A 17,745-nucleotide genomic window follows, 5' to 3' on the forward strand; every position below is an offset into this window, starting at 1 on the left:
AGTCCCTTTTGTGCGAGCTTAATTCAGTAGGGCTCTGAATAAAAGATTAACTGCTTCTTAGGAGCTTTTTCTTTTCCTAGTAAATCATTGTATTGTTACAGCAATAATGACCAAATTTGACACCCCATGCATGCTATCCTGAGACCTTGGGTGTATGAGAGGAAATTCTCAACAGCTAACATACAACTCAAGTACCGTGACCTGTTCACCTACTTCCACGGCATTCACATTGAACTAAAATCCCTATAAGATTGTGCAATAAGGCTTATTGTCTTTCATCCTTTATAAGAACATCACAAGATTCCAATAGACCCTGGCAAACAGAAATCCCCACCAGGAGGCCATTTTGCAGTGGAAAGCAAACTTTAAAAAGACAATAGGAAAGAATATGAACAGAAGCTGGAGCAAGCAGCCATTCCTGTCTTTGTAAGGGACTCAAAGGGAGGGGTGCAAAGGAAGAAGAGAAGGCTGGGCACTGGTACTCAGCAGTCAGGGCGCCAGCTACCTACACCACGGCTGGCGGGCTCCAACCTGGCCCGGGCCTGCTAAACAGTGACGACTACAACAAAAAAATAGCCGGGCGTGGGGAGCTAAGGCAAGGGAATCGCTTAAGCCCAAAAGTTTGAGGTTGCTGTGAGCTGTGATGCCACAGCCCTGTACTGAGGGTGACATAGAGTCTGTCCCAAAAAAAAGGAAGAGAAGAGGTTCAAAAAGGTTTACATGAGAGCTTGGATGTAAACCAAAAATGTATTTGAGATATCATTCATGTACCACATAGCTCAGTGGTTTATGTAATTTAACGGTGTTAAGCACTATTCAGAGTTCTGTAGCCATCACCACAATTTTAGAATATTTTCATTACACATCCATAAATAGTCACTCTTCATTTCCTCCCCTAACCTTCCCAGTTCTAGGCAACCACTAATTTACTTTCCGTCTCAATAGATTTGCCTATTCTAGACATGAAATCGCGGGGTCATTTATGTTTAATAATTGGCTGTTTTCACTTAGCATGTTTTCAAGTTTATCCATATATTATGTATCAATATTTCATTCCTTTTTATAGCCAAATAGTATTTCATTTCTGGATATACCAATTTTCTTATCCATTGATCAGTTGATCACTTTTTTTTTTTTTTTTTGGCCGGGGCTGGGTTTGAACCCCCCACCTCCGGCATATGGGACCAGCGCCCTACTCCTTGAGCCACAGGCGCCGCCCCAGTTGATCACTTTGATTGCTCCCACCTTCAGGTTTTTGTGTGAACTGGCCAACTCTGTTCTTTTTCAAGATTATTTCGGTTACTATGGATCCCTGGAATTGCCATATAAACTTTTAGCATTAACTTGTCAATTTCTACAAGGAATCCTGAGTTTTTTTTTTTTTTTTTTTTTGAGACAAAGCCTCAAGCTGTAGCCCTGGGTAGAGAGCCGTGGCATCACAATTCACAGCAACCTCCAATTCCTGGGCTCAAGCGATTCTCCTGCTTCCGCCTCCCAAGTAGCTGGGACTACAGGCGCCTGCCACAATGCCTGGCTATTTTTTGGTTGCAGCTGTCGTTGTTTGGCAGGTCTCGGCTGGATTCGAACCCGCCAGCTCAGGTGTATGTGGCTGGCGTATTAGCCTCTTGAGCCACAGGCACCAAGCCGAATCCTGAGATTTTGATAGAGATTATGTTGAATCTGTACATCAGTTTGGGGAATATCGCATCTTAACATTATTAAGTCCTCCAATTCACAAATATGGGAGGATTTGCACTTTATTTGTTGAATTTAGTTCTAAGTGATTTATTCTTTTTGATGCTATTGTAAGTAGCATTTAATTTCACTTTCAAGCTATTTGTTCCAGAACCTCCATCACTGGCCATCTCCTTACATTGACCACCTCCCTAAATTGACCTAATTTTCATGCTGCACATGTTGACCACAGTCCCTTGGGTAGTCAACTTACATTCTACGTATTGAAATAGAATTGATTTTAGTATATCAATCTTATATCTTGAAGCCTTGCTAAATTCATGTATTCTAATAGGTTTTAGTGTATTCCTTGGAATTTCTACATACCAGATCATGCCATCTGCAAATAAAAGTATTTTTATTTTTTTCTTTCCGATCTGGATGCCTTTTTATTTCATTTTCTTGTCTTGATTAGAACTTCTAGTACAACATTGAATAGAAGTGGTGAGAGAAAAAAATCCTTGTCTTATTCCTGATCCTAGAAGAAAAGCTTTCAGTCTTCCACCATTAAGTATAATGTTGACTGTGGGGGTTTTGTACATAACCCTTTGTTAGATTGTGGAAGTCCTTTTATTTATTTATTTTTTAATACAGAGTCTCACTTTGTTGCCTTTGGTAGAGTGCCATAGCATCATAGCTCACACCAACCTCAAACTCTTGGGCTCCAGCTATCCTCCTGCTTCAGCCTCCCAAGTACCTGTGATTTCAGGTGCCCACCACAATGCCTGGCTATTCTTTTTTTTTTTTTTTTTTTAGAGAAGGTGGTCTCGATCTTGCTCAGGCTGTTCTCAAACTCCTGAGCTCAGGAAATCTATCTGCCTCAGCCTCCCAGAGTGCTGGGATTACAGGTGTGAGCCACCTTGCCCAGCCTAATTTTTTTTTTTTTTAATTTTGTAGAGATGGAGTCTCGCTGTTGCCCAGACTAGTCTTCTGGGTTCAAGCACTCCTCTGGCCTTGGCCTCCCAAAGTGAGTGAGCCACCCACTATGCCTGGCCTACAATGTCTTTCTTTTAAAATACATATTGTTCACAGGTAGTATGTGTGTAGCCAGTGATTTTTTGGCACTTTCTATACTTGAGAATAGCTATGCCAATTCTTTTTTTTTTTTTGGCCGGGGCTAGGTTTGAACCCACCACCCCCTGCATATGGGACCGGCACCCTACTCCTTGAGCCAGAGGCACCGCCCCCAATTCTTGTTTTAAGTGAGTAAAGACATTCCTATTGCTGCTTCTCCAAGACTGCTCCACTATGGAAATTGTTCATTTTAGTTCACTATATCCTATTTTTTCTCCATCTTCTAACTTATTTGTGATTCCCAGCAGCTCATTACTTTATTCTTTCCACTGAACCATCTGTAGTGTTTCTCCTTCTGTTGGACCCTGGTAATAACCATGTCCCAGTTCTTTCCTCTGGCAAGAGAGAACGTGGAGAAGTCCTGCCTCCTGGTATGTTTATTATTCTTGAATCCTTGCTTATAGAGCTCTGCCAGTGTGCTGGGGGATTTTATAGAATAGATACACGTAGGCATTGCCCAAGTATCTTGCAACCTGACTTAACACCAGACAACCAATACAAATATAGATTCATTAATAGCCTTGAGAGGAATTAGTTGAGTGTTACAAGGATGAGGCTTTTGGCTTCTAATAGTGGACTACTTTGTGCCAATTGCTAGGTTTAGGGATGAAAAGAAGCAACAATTTGTGTGGCTGAGTGATGCTCCCATGCCTGTGAAAGGAAGTCCATCCTCCACTCCAAAAGTGGAACCTTGTCTCCAGGTAGACTGGGCTTTAACCTCGTCAGTATCCGAGAAAACAAAATTGTATTTCTACCCATTCTTGCTTATGCTTTAAGGCTGCTTATTCTACTCTATTACTATTAGTTCATTCTTTAGCCTTTTTTTTTTGAGACACAGTCTCACTTTGTCACCCTTGGTAGAGTGTGTGGCATCATAGCTTACAGCAATCTCAAACTCTTGGACTGAACCAATCCTCCTGTCTCAGCCTCCTGAGCAGCTGGGACTATAGGGGCCAGCCATAGTACCTGGCGGATGTGCCACAGTGTAACTTGGTGCTTTGGGGCAGACTTTGTCTTGTGACTCACCATGACTCCTATTTGATGTTAGATTGTGGTCTTTTTAGAGATGGGATCTCACTCTTGCTCTGGCTGGTCTTGAACTCCTAAGCTCAGGCAATCCACCCACCTCAGCCTCCAAAAGTGCTAGGATCACAGGCATGAGCCACCACACTTAGCCTAGCACTTAATTCTTGTTTGCTTGCATGAGTTCCTGCATGAAAACTGAAAATCTTTACCTGCACTTGTGAACGAGGCTGAGTATCTAGCACACAGCAGAGACTCTGGCAGAAAAAGCAAATTTGGCCTTTCTCCAGTGGCTTTGTTATCATCTTGCACTCACCCTGAAGGTTACCTGGGAATAAGGCATGGTTTGTCCTCCTATTTCAGGACATTGAACTTGCTTTTCCTTCTTTTTTTTTTTTCTGGCAGACCTGAAGATTATCCCACGAAGTGACCTATCTGACTTGACCCCAAGTATGCTTTATGCACAATTTCCCAAGAATTCCAGTATGACTCCCTAAGGGAAAAAACACCCATTTTAGTTGGCATACACCAAAGTCACTTAAATAAGTTACTAAATCACAATTTCCTTAAAATTTAGAAGGATATGGGGACTGCTATTGTTTTCCTGGTAAATTACTGGATCATACTTGTGTCTGGGAATAGGGCAACACATTTTAAATGTTAAGTTTCCATAAACTGTAACTCAACTTCCCCAGCTCCTGGGGGATTTTCACTGGCCCAAACTCAGGAAGAATTTTCTTCTATGGGATCCAAGATTGCAGAGACCAGCCATTTCCTGAAGACTTTCCTTTGCTTTCTGACCTCCACCTCTCTCCTCCCAAAGACACAACAAAGAAACTATTTCTAATCAGTGCAGGCAGCCAAGAGTGCCCAAGTGGGTACAAGGTGCAGGGTAAGAGAACAAGAGAGCAATGAATCCAAGATTCCTTCTTGGCCTTATGGCACCATTCAGTTGCCCAATGGCTTGAATAAGTTAACCCTTTGCCTTATAGCTGGAATTTTAATCACCCCTATTGGAGCTTTTCTGAAGAAGTGATTTTTACATGGTGTTAGAAACCAATCTAACATCAAAAAGGAGTGATGGGGCAGCGCCTGTGGCTCAAGGAGTAGGGCGTCGGTCCCATATGCCGGAGGTGGCGGGTTCAAACCCAGCCTTGGCCAAAAACCAAAAAAAAAAAAAAAGACATCCTTCCTTTGGGGCGGTGCCTGTGGCTCAAGGGGTAGTGCGCTGGTCCCATATGCTGGAGGTGATGGGTTCAAACCCAGCCCTGGCCAAAAAAAAAAGTAACTTTATGGGCGGCACCTGTGGCTCAGTCGGTAAGGCGCCGGCCCCATATACCGAGGGTGGCGGGTTCAAACCCGGCCCCGCCGAACTGCAAACAAAAAATAGCCGGGCGTTGTGGCGGGCGCCTGTAGTCCCAGCTACTCGGGAGGCTGAGGCAAGAGAATCGCGTAAGCCCAGGAGTTGGAGGTTGCTGTGAGCTGTGTGATGCCACCGCACTCTACCCAGGGCCATAAAGTGAGACTCTGTCTCTACAAAAAAAAAAAAAAAAAAAGAGTGATGGTGAGTCACAAGACCCAAAGTTTGCCCCAAAGCACCAAGTTATACTGTGGCACATCCCAAGGTTTCAAGACTAGTTAGTTTGGCTGTCTGTCCCTGTAGCTTGTTAAAACCCGAACTGGGAGTTTGGGTATAGAACTTTTGAGGTTTATTAGATGTCCTGGCCTGTAGCTCACTCCCCCAGCCAACAGGAGCAGGGGAGCTGGTAGAGTGGGCTGGCACCCCACTCTACCAGCTCTTTTACCTGTCACTGCCCAGGCTTGTCTCCCGCATCCTTCCAAGGCTCTGTGGGGACCTTTTAGGTAAGGTTCCTCCACTTTGCAAAGTTGCAAATAGTTTTTGCCCTTAATTTCAAGTCTTGTCTGAACTAGACTTTTCACTGTTCCTTCAGGGTAGGAATCTTGTCTCCTCTCCGTCCCGGCATCTTTACCTTCTCCCCACCCTGGGGAGGCTGGTCCCCAGCCAGTGGACTCTCCAATATGAACTGGCACTGGCACGGTGATCTGGGGACTGCCTAGACAGCTCCTGGCACTTGTCACCAATTATCTCAATTTTCACCACTTTTTTCTTCGTCTTCGTCGTCCTCGTCGACGGTTGCCCTCTGCAGATCATGACCCCAGTTCAAGATAGAGGACTCCTGCTACGCCTCTGCTCTCCTGGAGATACCTCCCACATCCCCCCACCGCCCTAGCCCCTAAAGCTTTCTGTAGTTCTGAGCCCGCGGCTCCCGACGCCTGGAGGCCAATTAGCGCCGGCGCTTGGGAACAGGCAGAGTGGGGCCAGGTGGCAGAGGGGAGGGCGCGCGGCCGCCTGCAGGGAGGGGCCTTCCTCGCTGCCGCTCCCCACGCCCGCGCCTTCCCCTTCCCCAAAGAGGACACCCCTCCTTCCGCCCGGCCCGCTCCCCACCCTCGCGCGGCGCCGCCTCTCCCGCCGCCCGCCCTTGCCCGGAGCCTCCCAGGCAGCCAGCGAGCAGTGAGGGGAGCGCTCTGGGATGGGACTTGGAGACTGCGGCGGCGGCGGACACGGCGGCAGCGGCGCGGGCTTCTCCCTCAACTCCCACGAGCGATCCCCGCGGACAGCCGCGGCCCGGGCAAGGCGAGGCGGCCCGCGAGGGGGAGCCGGCGGCCGCGCCCCTGTGTCGCTTCCCGGGCGCCGTCGGCGGCGGCTGCAGGTGAGCGCGGCGCGCGTTCCCCGGGGTCTGCGCGGCCCGGCGGCCCGAGGTGCGGGCAGATAGACGGACAGACTGAGCCTGGGCTGACCGACGCAGGCGGCCGCTGCAGCCCCGAGCGTCCCGGGGGCCCGTGGGCGCCGACCCCGGGGAGGACAGCGGGAGAGTGCGGGGCACCGCCGGACCCCGCGGCCCGGAGAAGTCTCTCTGACCCTGGCCGGCGTGCAGGGCGCGCTCCCCGCGCAGGACGCACCGCGCGGCGGTGGCTCCCGAGGGCCCCGTGGGGGCGCTGTGCCCGCAGCCGGGACACCCAGACTGGTCTGCGCCGCCCCAGGAGAGGGAGACTTGAGCGGGGACGTGGTGTGAGTCCTATGGAGCTGTCAGCCGAGGAGTGCAGTTTCCCCACTTCGTAGAGTGGGATTTTAATGCCAGTGCCATCTGGACTTTGTTCTTGGTTCACCATGGTGGCTAAAGCTCCAGCTTCCCTATATTGTGTGTGTGGGGGTGGGGGTGGGGTGGGGGGCATTTTGTAGTAGTTGCTAGAAACCCCGGACGGTTTGGGGACCCAGAGGACCAAAAATGGGGACTGTTCCTAGTAGGGTCTCGAGAGGACTAGGCGCACAGATAGGTACCCTTCTTGGGGTCACCTGCTCCCACCCGGAACAAATCCAATTGACCAAGTTCCAAATTGTTCTAAATCAGGAAACTACAATGCATTTGCATTGAGTGCGTTTACAGTTGGCCTTTGAGGAATGGGGCAGTTGGGGGTAGTGGATAGGCTGCAGGGGTCGGTGGTCAATAGCAGAGACTCTGAGGTCAGCCTGTCTGGGTTCAAAACCCAGCTGTGACCCTTACAGGCTTGATAAATTGGAGGTACCCAACTACTGTATGCCTCAGTTTCCTCATCTGTCTAATGCAAATGGTAATACCCACAGGCTGGGAAGATTAAATGACATGTGACAAGTACAGTTCTTAGAACATTTCTTTTTCTTTTCCTGAGGAAGCCTCAAATCCGTCTATCCTTAGAACAGTTCCAGGAGCACCCTCAAGTGAGTTCTATTACCTGTCTTTCTAGAAAAAGCAAGGATTGGTATGAACAATGAATTCATCTCTTCCCCCAGAGTCGCCTCCTTGGACATGTGAGGGTGGCAGATAGTCCACATGCATTTAACTAGAGTTTTCTGTGCAGTCCACTTTTGCTTTCAAAGGGACAGCCTCATAAAACCATGTCAAGATATATGTACCAAGATGGGTTTAGGGCCTGGAAAGTTTCCTCTCAGCTGCTGAAGTTTGGTTCCTTAGAAACCTCTGTTGAGAATGCAGATATCTACCCATCATTTTCCTCTCTGTTTGCCCTTTTCACTTTTATTCCTTTCCATAGAATTTAATTTCAGGTCCCTGAGTACCAGGTCTCTGTCTCTCTCTCTCAATCTGTCTCTCTCTCTCTCTTTTTTTTTTTTTTTTTTTTTTAACACATCAGGGCTCCAGTTTCCTTGTTCCTAGAGTCCAGACACACACAAACAGGAGCCACTGAGGCCTGAGCTCACTTTCTGGAGGTGTCAAGTAGGCCCCAAATCTGAAATAACCTTGGATGGTTGTCATGACCTAAGCTCTTGTCAGCCAGCACCAGTATACCTTTGTTCAGCAAAATGTATTTGAAAGGAGCCCCAAGATTTAAAGAAAAAGAAGGACATGTCAGGTGCAGTGGCTCATACCTGTAATCTCAGTGCTTTGAGAGACTGAGGCAGGAGGATTACTTGAGGACGAGGTGAGGACCAACCTGGGCAACATAGTGAGACCCCATCTCTATAATTGAAAAAAAAAGGAAAAGAAAAAAGATGATTACTCCTTGAAGTAAGATAGCCATTGGAGGCTCTGGGAAAAAAATTCTACTGTTTATCTAGAAACAGTTCTGGCTGAGAGAAAGAAAAGCTAGGGGTGTGAGGGTGGGGGGTGGGAAAGAAGAGCAGGGGGAGGGAAAGAGGAGAGGGGGAGGGAAAAAGAAGAGGGGGAGAGACAGGCTTGGGTCTCAGGAAAGCAGGCGGGAGCAGGTGTGGTGGGTGGACCGCTGGCCTGTGCAGGGTGTTGCGGCAGAAGGTTGGATGGGCAGTGAGAGAGGAGATGCTAAGGCTCTGTAGAGAATGGGTGAGGTTTAAGACCAGTCAAGTCAATGAAGAGTCTCTAGGGCTTTCCCTTGAGTCTTTTCCTGAGATTCCCCGTCTTTTAGAGCTAAGGAGGACTTCTCTGTTTAGGGTACCTATGGGGATAACTCAAGAGGATCAGAGAAGAGGGAAGTCACAGTGTCAAGGAGAGGGGAGTGTGTCAGTACTGTAGCTAGTGAACAGGGCCAGGGAGGGCCTTCCAAGGGACCACTTGCCACTTGGAGTTTCATCCTGTGAGGTCATCCTTGAACCCTGCCATGTGTCTTGGCAGACAGCCACCACTGCCTGAAGTGGGCTCAAATGGAACAGTGGGACTGGGCTGAATTCCAGAAGCCTTGGCCATGGTTGGTAATTGATAGTAGTGACTATGACAGTGACTTTGACAGTGTGAGAGGGAGTACAACAGGAAGTAGATAGTGTGCTTTGGGGGTACAACCTAAAGCACACTTGTCTTGGCTCTGGAAAGACCTGAGTTCCTATCCCACCCGGTCCTAGCTGTAAATAGCTTGAAAAGTTACTTGGAGTCTCTGTCTCATTTCCCTTGTCTATAAATGGGGAAGTAGGATTCTTGGGAGAATTAAATTAATACATTAATTAATACATGTGAAGTGTTTAGTACAATGACTGACTCAGCACATGCTCTTTATTTATTAGTTATATGTATGATTATTATCTATGCCTTGGTTAAATCATGCATCAGATGTGGGTGGTATTATGTCATATGGTTGTTGTGAGGGTTAAATGAAATGATTAATGTGAATTTATTGAACACACTGTGAAGGATATAGTAGGTGCTCAAAGTGAGTTGGCTGAAATTTGCATAAAATACTCCATATAATAGTTAGTGGCTAGGGCAGTGCCTGTGGCTCAGTGAGTAGGGCGCCAGCCCCATTTACGGAGGGTGGCGGGTTCGAACCTGGCCCCTGTCAGACTACAACAAAAAAATAGCTGGGCATTGTGTCAGGCGTCTGTAGTCCCAGCTACTTGGGAGGCTGAGGCAAGAGAATCGCCTAAGCCCAAGAGCTGGAGGTTGCTGTGAGCTGTGACAGCAAGGCACTCTACGGAGGGCAACAAAGTGAGACTCTGTATCTTAAAAAAAAAAAAAAAGTCAGTGGCTGAGCAGGTGAACTGGCTAACAGTTTTGGAAAGTTCTTCCAAGACTATTGTTAGAAGAACTTCCATCTATGTATGGAAAGTGTGGCTCACTGCCCATTGGAATACCCCATTTCTATTTTAGGTTATTATAGTAGTTGCTGCTATAATAAATTTCATGGACATAGTGGCTCAAAATGACACAAAATTGTTGTCTTGCTGTTCTGGAGGTCAGAAGTCTGAAATGGGTTTCACAGGGCTAAAAGTAAGGTGTCAGAAGGGCTGTGCACCTTCTGCAAGCCCTAGGGCACATCTGGGGCTTTGCATTTTCTGACTTCTTACCCACCTCCCTACTCTGACTTTCCTGCTGCCCTCATTTAAAATGTTTGTGATTACACTGGGCCCACCTGGAAAATCCAGGTTTCTTTCTGCATCACTTTCTGCTCCTGGCTTATTTCATTTAACATAATGTCCTCCAGTTCCATCCATGTTGCTGAGAATGAAAATGATTTTATTCTTTTTTCTATGGCCAGGTAGTATTCCATCATGTATATATACCACATTTTCATTAAGCATTCATCTGTTGTTGGACAACTAGCTTGATTCCATATCTTGAGTTTTGCCTGTTTTTTTTTTTTTTTAAGCAGTCTTTTATTAAAGTACACACACATACCGAAAAGGACACAAACCAAAGATGCAGCTGGATTAATTTTCATGACACGAATGCTTGTGTAGCCAGCATTTTGGTCAATAAAGAGAACATTGCCAGCACCAGAATCTCCCCTTAGGTCCTTGCTGTGCACTAACACTCCATGTGTAACTGCAATCTTGATTTCTTTCCTTTCCATTCTTTCTTCCCTCCCCTTCCTCCCTCCATCCCTCCCTCCCTTCCTCTTTCTTTTCGAGATACAGTCTCACTATATTGAGTTCGGTAGAGTGCCGTGGCATCACAGCTTACAGCAATCTCAAACTCTTGGGCTCAAGCGATTCCCTTACCTCAGCCTCCCAGGTAGCTGGGACTACAGGTACCCACCACACCCCCTGCCTATTTTTAGAGACAGGATCTCGCTGTTGCTCAGGCTGGTCTCCAACCTGTGAGCTCAGGCAATCCACCCACTTTGGCCTCCCAGAGTGCTAGTATTATAGGTGTGAGCCACCGCATCGGCCCCTTTTTTTTGGGTAGAGTGCTGTGGCATTATAGTTTACAGCAACATCAAACTCTTGGGCTTGAGCAAGCCTCTTGCCTCAGCCTCCCAAGTAGCTAGTGTAGTACAGGTGCCTACTACGACACCCAGCTAGTTTTTGTATTTTTAGTAGTGACAGGGTCTCATTCTGGCTGAGGCTGGTCTCAAACTCCTGAGCTCAGATGATCCACTTGCCTTGACCTCCCAGAGTGCTAGGATTACAGGTGTGAACCACCATACCTGGCCCACAGTCCTGATTTCTATGATTTGATTTGCTCATTTTAATTTTTTTTAATTTTTAATTTTTGTTTTTGAGACAAAGTCTCAAGCTGTCTATTCTAGGTAGAGTGCCATAGTGTCATAGCTCACAGAAATCTCCTGCTAGGGCTCAAGCAATCTTCTTGTCTCAGTTTTTCTATTTTTTAGTAGAGATGGGGGTCTCACTTTTGCTCAGGCTGGTCTTGAACTTGTGAGCTCAAGCAATCCACCCATGTCAGCCTCCCAGAGTGCTAGGATTATAGGCGTGAGCCAGCGTGCCTGGCCTGAGTTGCTCATTTTCTCTTTTATTTTATTTATTTATTTATTTTTGAGACAGAGTCTCATTATGTTGCCCTTGGTAGACTGCTATGGCATCACAGCTTACAACAAACTCAAACTCTTGGGCTTAAGAGATTCTGTTGCCTCAGACTCCAAGTAGCGGGGACTACAGGCACCTGCCACAATGCCTGGCTGTTTTTTTTTTTTTTATTGTAGTTGTCATTGTTGTTTAGCAGGCCCAGGCTGGGTTTGAACCCATCAGTCTTGGTGTATGTGGCCACCGCCTTACTCACTGAGCTATCGGCGCCAAGCCCTGATTTGCTTATTTTAAAATTGTATTTTGGGCTCGGTGCCTGTAGCACAGTGGTTACGGCACCAGCCACATACACTGAGGATGAGGGGTTCGAACCTGGCCTGGGCCAGCTAAACAACAATCACAACTGCAACAATAAATAGCTGGGCATTGTGGTGGGTGCCTGTCCCAGCTACATGGGAGGCTGAGGCAAGAGAATCACTTAAGCCCAAGAGTTTGCCGTTGCTGTGAACTGTGACGCCACAGAACTCTACCAAGGGTGACATAGTGAGACTCTCTCTCAAAAAAAAAAGACAAGAATAAACTGTATTTTGTTTAATATTATGTTTATAAATGTATCATGTTATTGTGAGAAGCAGTAATTCATTCTTTTTATTGCAATATAATATCCCATTGCATGGTGACAGCACAATTTACCTATACTATTGTTAAGGGCCACTTAGGTTGTTACCATTCACTTTTAGTTTTGTAAGGGAGTGACTACTATCCATATCTCAAATGTCACAAGCTCTGTTCACCCAGAGGATGTTAAGAGACATTGTGTGGAGTTACCTGGCTGGAATGGAGGGTTAATGGTGAAGAGTTTGTGTGTGTCTGTACACATCACATGCACCGCATTTGTTGCAGAGTTGGTAGGGAGTGGTTGAGGTTAACATCGTAACATAGGGCTGGGTTATGGGGCTCTGAAGGCCAGGTTAAGCAGTCTAGATTTGATCCTCCTGATACATAGGCGCCCCTGACAATTTTTGAGCCAGGAGCATAGTAAATGTGATATTGCCCTGGAAAGACTGAATTTATTGCTGGTGCCAGATGGGTTCAATGCAGAGACTTAGAAACAGTCTATTAATTAGGATTAAATTCCGCTGAAAGTTATAGAAAAAAATGACTGACAGTGGCTTAAAGAAGGAAATGTATTCCCACACTTCTGTGCCTCGTTGCTCTGTGGCATACGTGGCTTCGATTTCCATGCCGCTTCATCCTGGTTCACCCTTCATCCGGATGACTGCCAGATTCCCCATTCCAGGCATTAGGAAGGAAAATACAAGGAAGCCCCCCACCCCCTTAAGGATACCAGGTCTACTTCCATTATGACGGCCAGTACTTAGTCACCTGGCAGGGAAGAGGGTGCACTGGGACGCGTGGCTCTGTTCTAGCCCATCACATGTCCTGTTGCAAAGTAGGTTTGTGTAACAAAAGGAGGACAAGGACGGCATTGAGGGACAGCCAGCAATCTCTGCCAAGGACTTTTTCATCTCTCCGATATGAACAAGGGCCAGGTCTAGAGCTGTGACCGGCAGGGATGGAAGGGCTAAGGGACATAAGAGACAGCACGGTAAAACCTTGTGGACTTGTGTGCCTGATAATGGGGAGAGAAAAGATATGGGAGGAATGACCGTACACATTAAAGTATGGGGTAAGCAGTTTACTCCTTGGAAAAGAAGAAATTGCCTTGTATTTGAATCTTATAAAGTATAGGGAGCCCTGGCAAATATTTTGGACAAAGTACTGTTTGAAGAAGACACATTAGCCCTAAATGGCCTCACTCAAAGCTGGTTTGGGATTCTAATAGAAATAAATTGACCAAAACTGGCAAAAATTTCAACTCAGATTTAGTAATTATTCTTCACAAGTAAAATTCCCAGTGCAATCATCACGTATGGATTTAAAAAGTGCTGCACTTAAAACGATGTAGAAGTGAAGATGCTACAAGACTCAGAAGGCGTCTTTAGTGTTAAGATTCTGATGTTAGGGAGGCAGGAAAAGCAATTAAAAACATTGTTTAATGAGATGTAGAAATAAGTAAAGGATTTGAAAACATTGTTTTATGAAATGAGAGAGAAAACAATTTCATGAAACTGTTTTCAGTGAAAACATTCTTTCTAAGTTAATATATACTTTAAAATGTTTTATTTGTTTTTTGTTTGTTTGTTTTGAGACAAAGTCTCACTCAATCACCTGGGTAGAGTGCCATGGTGTCATAGTTCACAGCAACCTTAAACTCTCAGGCTCAAGTGATCCTTTTGCCTCAGCCTCCCCAGTAGCTGGGACTACAGACACCTGCCACAATGCCTGCTTAGTTTTTCTATTTTTGGCAGAGATGGGGTCTTGCTCTTGCTGGTCTCGAACTCCTGAGCTCAAGTAATCTACCTGCCTTGGCCTCCCAGAGTCTTGAGATTACAGGCATGAGCCACCATGCCCACCCTATTAAAATGTTTTTTTTTTTTTTTTTTTTTTTTCTGGCCGGGACTGGATTTGAACCCGCCACCTCTGGCATATGGGGCCGGCGCCCTACCCACTTGACCACAGGTGCCACCCTTTTTTTTTGACTTTGTTTTTTTTTTTTTTTGGTTTTTGGCCGGGGCTGGGTTTGAACCCGCCACCTCCGGCATATGGGACCGGCGCCCTATCCCTTGAGCCACAGGTGCCGCCCCCCTATTAAAATGTTTTAAACACGTATTTAAACTAAATGGATGCTTTATTATAAGTAGATATCTTATCTTATATATCTTATAAGTAGAGAGGTCTTAGAACGGCAGTTCTCAACCTGTGAGTTGTGACCCCTTTGGGGATCAAACGACCCTTTCACAGGGGTCGCCTGAATACATCCTGCATATCAGATGTTTACATTACGATTCATAACAGTAGCAAAATTACAGTTATGAAGTAGCAATTAAAATAATTTTATGGTTGGGAGTCACTACAACATGAGGAACTGTATTAAAGGGTCGTGGCAATAGGAAGTTGAGAACCACTGTCTTAGAGGGCTATTTTATCTACTTATAATAGTAGATAATATAGATATTTATCTGTATCCTTTAAATATTCAAGTTAGCTAAGAAATTGTATGTGGATTCCTCCCAGGGAAGTGGGAGCTGGCTATTGTATATCAAAACAGTACCTCGCACCCCATAAATGCATCAATGTACAAAGTTATGATTTAATAAAAAATAATTTTAAAAAAAGAAAGAAATGGGAGATGACCTTTTATCAGGGGTGTCTACAGTTAGGCAAGTGTAGGGAACACATGGACTTCCCTTCGGCACTTGTCAGGTGTAGATCTAGATCTAAGTACTCCAGCTTATTTTTTATTGATCAATTAAAGATCAATATGTTTATTCAACATTTTTTAATTTTCTCAAAATGTATTTATAACATTCAGCCCTTGGGACAAGGAGGATGCAGGGATGACAAAGTGCAGCCCCCAAGTTGTAGCTCACAGTTGTAGGCAGGGAGAGAGCCGTGAGAGCAAGAAAAATAAACAGTGTGCTAGAGCAGGCAACAGACACATTATCAGGGGTGACATATGAGCTGAATCTTGAAGCCTGGCTGTCATTTTGATTAAGGTAGACATTCCAGGCCCAGGGACCTGCATGGATGAATGCCCCCAGCTATGACAAGAATCTGAGTTCTTCAGGCCCCAGCACGGAGTCTGGGGTAGTTGTGGGGATCATCATGCTTAGAGAGATGGGCAATGGTCAGTCATGGAGGGGCTTGAATGTTAATGTGCAGTGAGGCCATAGACAAGTTCCAAATAGAGGAGGGACAGGGCCATTAGATGAAGGACCCATGGCAGAGAGGGCAGTTCTGAGGCTCTTGGAAGAGTCTGGGTAAGAAAAGATGAGGATAGAAGCTTGGGGGCTGGGCGAGGTGGCTGACACCTATAATCCCAGCACTCGGGAGGCTGAAACGGGTGGATTGCCTGAGCTCACAGGTTTGAGATCAGCCTGAGCAAGAGCCTGACCCTGTCTCTAAAAAATAGCTGGGCTTTGTGGCGGGCGCCTGTAGTCCCAACTGCTTGGGAGGCTGAGGCAAGAGAATTTCTTAAGCTCAAGAGTTTGAGGTTGCTGTGACCTGTGATGCTACAGCCATCTACAGAGTGACAAAGTGAGACTCTGTCTCAAAAAAAGAAAGAAAGAAAGAAAGAAAGAGAATAGAAGCTTGGCTATAGTGATGGGAACAGTCAGGAGGCCTGAATGGGGGTGCCATGAAGATGTGGGAAAGCCCAAGTGTGTCCACTCACCAATGCAATGGCTGTCCAGAGAGTACGTGGAAGCTAGTTCCTGGTTTTTGCTCCAGGTGGCTGAGCAGATGGGGTTGCCTTGACTATGAAGGATTTGAGTGGAAAAGATGACTTTATGTCTAGACAGGCTGAGCTGGCAAGCAGGCCTTTGTCACTGGGTGGACGTTTCCAAAGGTAATGTCAAGTCGACATGAAGGAAAACTGAGGTCTGATATTTGGAGCTGCCTGGATGCCATACTAGCCTGAATCCTGGCAGGCAGAGCGGTTAGCTTCCCATTTGCCTGGGATTCCAGTATTAGGTGGGAAGCAGAAGGTAAGGCTGTGAGATTTACATATTTCCTGTCCTCTTGCGATTGTGCGAATGTGTACAGTAGTTGGTATGCATACTTGCTATGCTGACAGCGAGGTCTTAGACCAGTGATTCTCAACCTGTGGATCGCAACCCACAGGAACTGTGTTAAAGGGCTGTGGCATTAGGAAGGTTGAGAACCACTGTCTTAGAGGGACAAAACTACTGAGCCTGATACCTAAGAATTTACAAATTAGGAAAATCTCTTTTTTTTTATTTTTATTTTTTTATTTTATTATTTATTATTTTTTTATTAAATCATAGCTGTGTACATTGATATGATCATGGGGCATCATTCACTAGCTTCACAGACTGTTTACCAAGTTTCACATATACCCTTGTAAGATGCACCGCTGGTGTAATCCCACCAATCCCCTGGAAAATCTCTTTTTAAAAAAAAAAAAAAAAAAAGCAGGCTGAATGCCTGAGAAGTGGCAGAGTAGCATCTTGGCTTTGTCAGTTAACTGATGCTCACGTCTTAGAGAGGGTCTGTCTATCTGCAAATCTCAGCATTCCATCCATAAAATTAGGAATGCCTCCACCTCCCAAGGTGATTGAGGGGATCTTGTGAGATGATAATGTGCAAAATGCCTGGTTCCGTGCCTGGGCCATCATAGACACTTAGATATTAGTGCCCTATTCCCCTCTCTTTTTGTCTGGAGATGGAGACAGGATAGCGGGCCTAAGATAGCAGGGCTTACCAGCCTATGGTCTTGTTTAGGTTGAGAAACCCTGCTTCCCAGCCATGCTTCTTACTTTATGGCTAATTAACCCTAAAGAGTCAGGTCACCTAGGTGAAGTCACACCAGTGTGGTGAGCCAGGCTTCTTGTCTCGAGGCCCACAGCACACAGTGTTGGCTTTGGAGGGATTCTGCTTGCCTGTGGATTTGCTTATAGCAGTGATACTTAGAAGAACTTGTAGCTAAGACAGAGCAATCTCTTTTTCTCTCTCTTCTCCCACCCTCTTGATAAAGTTAAATGAAAAGACTCATTGTCCCATGGAGAGGAAAAAAATTGCTAAAACAAAAGTCAAAGCCATTGTATTATTTTAAAATATTCTTTCCATGCTCCCTAATACTTCATGGAATCTGTTCAGATTGAATTAACCTCTAGTTCTCAGCACAACAGTTCTTCTCATCTCCCTACATATGAATGGAACTGCTTTCAAATATCATTCCATTTTCCAGTTAGAAATGAATCTTATTCTTCAAATGCTGTCAGCTGTAAATGCCAAATTGAGAAATAACCACAGAGATGGGGACATACAACTGACATTTTTTTTGTCCCACTGCTGTTGCATTAAAAATAAAATCCATCTTGCCTGATATTAATGTTGTCATACTGGTTTTAGGTTGCTGTCTATATAGTTACTTTTCACTATTCTTTTTTTTTTATTGAGACAGAGTCTCACTTTGTCACCCTCTATAGAGTGCTGTGGCATCATAGCTCACAGCAACTTCAAACTCTTGGGCTCAAGTGATTCTCTTGCGTCACCTCCTAAGTAGCTGGAACTACAGGTGCCCACCA

General features: G+C 45.7%; 1 protein-coding gene across 2 annotated transcripts in view; it reads left to right on the forward strand.

Annotated features, from left to right (window-relative positions):
- Positions 1–6,153: 6,153 nt before the first annotated feature.
- The window catches only part of MATN2 (matrilin 2), a 148,922-nt gene continuing 137,330 nt past the window's right edge, over positions 6,154–17,745 (forward strand). The window contains exon 1 of one of the 2 annotated variants that reach the window (XM_053559061.1): positions 6,154–6,563. The gene's annotated coding sequence lies outside the window, so the exon portion shown is untranslated. The remainder of the gene's footprint in view (positions 6,564–17,745) is intronic. The other variant, XM_053559062.1, reaches the window with a different exon arrangement.

This window comes from Nycticebus coucang, chromosome 13, assembly GCF_027406575.1.
Source record: "Nycticebus coucang isolate mNycCou1 chromosome 13, mNycCou1.pri, whole genome shotgun sequence".
In the NCBI taxonomy this organism is placed as follows: domain Eukaryota; kingdom Metazoa; phylum Chordata; class Mammalia; order Primates; family Lorisidae; genus Nycticebus; species Nycticebus coucang.